This window comes from Porites lutea, chromosome 8 (assembly GCF_958299795.1).
Source record: "Porites lutea chromosome 8, jaPorLute2.1, whole genome shotgun sequence".
Taxonomy (NCBI): domain Eukaryota; kingdom Metazoa; phylum Cnidaria; class Anthozoa; order Scleractinia; family Poritidae; genus Porites; species Porites lutea.
In genome coordinates, this window is record NC_133208.1 from 25,756,332 (window position 1) to 25,761,088 (window position 4,757).

The following is a 4,757-nucleotide window of genomic DNA, read 5'->3' on the forward strand; positions in this document are numbered from 1 at the left end:
CCCCTAAATAATAATCAACCTGAAGAAACTGACAAAATGTGTAGAAAAATGAACAGCCAGAAAGGAACCTTGTAAGTTTCTGGTTTTTTTTTTTTTGCTATCATTTGCAAAGTTGTTTACTTGTGACCTGTGACCTGTGACCTGATTTTTGTACCTGCTGCAACCTCATACTGTGTGTGATAAGGAGGGCGGGGTGAAGTTAAAAAAATCTTGACCCTGGAATTAATCATATTGATTATTTTATCTATGTTTGAATGTCCATTCTAGGCTTTCTTAGTTACAAGGGACAGGAGCTCTTGAATTTAAAAAATGGAACATTCTTATGAGGAACTGAAAGCTTGTATTGAGCGGTATGATGCTCAAGGAGAAGCAGTTTTGGATCTGCGGAGGAAAAGACTCTCCAAGGTACCTGATGCAGTCACTGAACTGAGTGAACTGGGAGTACTTCTGCTGAATGAAAATATCCTGACAGAATTACCAAACAGTATTTGCAAGTTAAAAAATCTTAGAAGCCTCAACTTGGATCATAATCGTGTAACCCATTTACCTGATAACATTGGTGACCTGAAGGAGCTGAGGGAGCTGAGTGTGAGCAACAACCAGTTAGTTTGTTTACCGAGCAGTATTTTGAGGCTGAACTGGCTTTACAAGCTGAACGTGTCTGGGAACAGATTATCTGAGTTTCCTGCAGTTAATGTTGGACAGCTGGTAAATCTGATGAACCTGCGGGTTAGTGGTAATCCTTTAAATGTTGATGCATTAAGAACTATTCTGAAATTAAGAAGGCAAAGGCGGCGAATGGACATAGATATTAGAGGTAAGAATCTTCATTAATAAATGAACAGCTCAAAATTTTTGATTGATTTGATTGTTATTCAAAGCCATAGATAATTTTTAAATTATGAAGTCTCAGCTGTATATGCACTCTGATTGGTGAATTTCATGGGTTGTACATGTACATGTATTAATCTACTGCTAAATTTGAAAGTTTCCTTTCCTATGTGCCCAGTTAATCTCAAAGATATATAATAAATATCTTTAGTATATACTAAAACAGTGGATAGTGCTTTTCGCGCGCTCTGATTGGCTACTCAATCAGTAAATATCCTGCACTATTCACTGATTCACCTCCAGTTGCTTTGAGCGAGCGACGCCAAACTCGCGTAAGTTGCGAGTAAAATGCCTTCCCGGTTTGCTGCCGTAAACAAACAAGGAAATTTCACAACTAATCAAGCAAGCTGTTTCCGAAATACACGAAGAAGGTGACGAAGTTCGGATTGGAAGTTTTAACAGGTAAAGCTTTGTCTTTTTGACACGAATTTATCGATAAAACCGGTGAAAAAGTTTTTTGTTTACAAATGCAAATTAAGTTTAAGTCTTGCTTACTTTATTTAGTTGAGTTGTTCATAAAGAAGCTTAAAACTAAATTTCATAATCTGTTTTTATAGAATGATTTTAAATACAAGAAAGAATTCACAACTCCTTTGAAGAAATTTCCCCGCAAGAGCTAAACAAATGCCTTCAAAAGTTTTAATTCTCGGCAAGAAAAAGCGACAGCCGCGGCCGCCCGGTCATTACGCACCAAAATTGTAATCGTTGGCAACAGTATTTGAGTTAAAAATCGTCATTTTTGTGCTCAATTATCTCACTGTTTTAGTATATACTAAAACAATTATTCACCTCAGTGTCGGTGGCTAGTCGTGGATATTTACCTCACTGCTTCACAGTTCGGTAAATATCCAGGGCTAGCCACCTCCACTTCGGTGAATAATTGTTATTTAGTACATACTAAAACAGTGGATATTTTTCACGTACTCTGAGTGGCTACTCAATCAGTGAATACCCTAGCCTGCACTTTTCACTGATTCACCTCCAGTTCCTCCGAGCCAGCGACGCCAAACTCGCATAAATTGCAAGCAAAATGCCTTCCCGGTTTGCTGCCGTAACAAACAAAGAAATTTCACAACTAATCAAGCAAGCTGTTCCCAAAATACACGAAGAAGGTGACGAAGCTCGGTTTGGGAGTTTTAACAGGTAAAGCTTTGTCTTTTTTACTCGAATTTATTGATAAAACCGGTGAAAAAGTTTTCTGTTTACAAATACAAAATAATTAAGCTTAAGTCTTGTGTTACCTTATTTAGTTGACTTCCATAAGTAAGCTTAAAACTAAATTTAATAATCTTTTTTACAGAATGATTTTAAATACAAAAAGAATTCACAACTCCTTTTGAAGAAATTTCCCCGCAAGAGCTAAGCAAATGCCTTCAAAAGTGTCATTCGTCCGCAAGAAAAAGTGACGACCATGGCTGTTTGGTCATTGCATGCCAAAATTATAATCGTTGGCAACAGTAAATGAGTTAAAAAATCATCATTTTTGTGCTCAATTATGTCACTGTTTTAGTACATACTGAAACAATTATTCACTTCAGTGTCGGTGGCTAGTGGTGGTTATTTACCAGGCGCCTCAGTTAATATACCACCACTAGCCACCTCCACTTTGGTGGATTTATTGTTATTTAGTTACTAAACTGAGTGTCTTTGTCTGTACTGTAAATTACAGATCCTCCTTTTTTCCTGTTGGTACGTTCTGTGCACTCTGTGTGTGGGTCATAAATCAAGTGGAAAAAATGTGGTCTGTAACTTACAGCAGTATGGACCAACCACAAGTGCCGAAGGTGCGAGCCTCCAGGGGGGTCTGGGGGCATGCTCTCCCAGGAAAAATTTAAAGATATGTGCCTCTAGGGTGCGTTTTCCTGCATTTTGAGACCTCAAATGAATGCAAACCTTGCACAAAGTCGAGGCAATTAATTAATCCAATTACCGCACCCAAAATTATCGCAAGGCTCATGCTCGGATGCTGTAAGGGTAAAAATGGCTGAGAAACCCCAGAAAAACAGCAAAGAATTGTGCTGAAAAGACTGGTTAAACAAAGAAAGGAAGAGTTTTAAAAACCAGGAGAATATTAAGTGAAAATGGGAGGCCGGAAATGTTTAAAATGGGAGGTTTCCGGCCAAAACGGAACCGTTGGAATCTCTGTATTTACTAGGTACTCAATTACAAACCTGTTAATGGGGCTATGTCACAGCCATCCTGTTTCTATTTTTCTGCAGGGGCACGCCCTTATTTGGCCTATTAATGGGTAAGTGCCACTAAACGGGGTGTGGTTTTCAGGGTCTTGAGTCTTAACCAGGGTACACAATTTCACTGTTTAGCATCTTGAAGTCAGAAGAGGGTGTCTGTTTGGACCGTAAGCGTTAAAGAGAATGTGAAAGTTAGTGAGGAGACTGGTGTACATTTGTGGTACCAACAATTTTTTCCGAAAAACCTGTAATTCTGTGATGTAAGTTTAAAAAATTACCTAATTCTGTACGCAAAAAAAAAAAGAATCACAGTCATAACATAAGGTCTCTTTTCTTAAACAGGGTAGTGAAGTGAACGATTTTTGTCTTAACAGGGTTAGGATTTGAAGGCCTCGGTGGCACACCTCCACCCAAACTTCCTATGAGTGCACCCCCACCCCCCCGGGCCCAGCCTCTGCTCACATACTCGTTATGGAAATTAACTTTAGCTGGGAAGAAATATTATTGTACATGATAAAGTCACATTTACATGACAAACAAATACTCCTGAGCATCACATTTAAATTTGCAAGGAATAGAGATAAACTTTGAAAACCTGTTCAGCAGGTCATGTATACTGCAAAAGATAAGCAATATTTGGGGTAGCCTCCCATGCAGGCGTTTTTATAGACTAGTGTTCACAGTCCCCTATTTTTCTGTGAGATCGTTTAGATATACCGCGTCTTACCGTCACGAGTATCTTGATTTTCAAATGTACCGAGGGGGCCAGCGTCGAGGATTATAGTTTTGACACTCATGCAAGATGGGTAGCCCGTAACACTCTCGATCTCGATGATCTTACGGAAAAATAGAGGACTGTGAACAGTCTAGCGTTTTTAGGGGAGTCATATTTCCTCCCTCACCATTTGTGGGGAGGGAAGAAGTGTGACTCCACTAAAAATGCCCGCATGGGAGGCAATGTTTGGGGTAGAATTAAGCAAACGTAAATTTTCATTTTCTCTAGCCCCTACAGAAATTGATGCACAAGGAGAAAGGGCACAGCTTGCTTATAGAAGTGCTCTAAGAGATGGAGCTGTCAATGTTTACCGTGGGCGAATATTGCTGATTGGTCAGGACCGGGCAGGAAAAACAAGTTTGAAGAAATTTCTCATTGGTCTACCATTTAATCCAAAAGAAAAAAAGTACTGAGGGAATTGAAGTGGATTCTTCAATTTTTCAAGTGGATGTTGATAAAGCTGAGAATTGGCAACCCATTGATGAGAGCAAACGTGGTTTGTTGGGATGTTCTCAAGATGTGGCAGAGATGATTTTGAAAGAGCTGTGTGTTCCCAGTAGCTTTAATTGGATTCAGGAGGAGAAAGAAGGTGAAGTAAAATATGGCAGCGACCATACAGGAGATGGTCACAAGAATGGGGAACAGAATATTGGTGACCCTGCTGGTGAAAAGGAAGAAGATTTATAAGTTAACGAGGTTTGGGCCCAGTTGAATCCTCATACAGCTGTATATAGAGTGTACTCATTTAGTATCAGATCTCATTTACAACAGCAGGTTATACAACACACACACACACACAGTCCCCTTGCGAAATGAATTCCCAGAGTTCTGGGAATTCCTAGGAATTCCTAGGAATTCCTAGGAATTCCTAGGAATTCCAATTTATTCCAAGACATGCAAAT

General features: G+C 39.3%; 1 pseudogene; it reads left to right on the forward strand.

The window, feature by feature from the left end:
• Positions 1-309: 309 nt before the first annotated feature.
• On the forward strand, positions 310-4,542 carry LOC140945416 (uncharacterized; annotated as a pseudogene).
• The last annotated feature ends 215 nt before the right edge of the window (positions 4,543-4,757 follow it).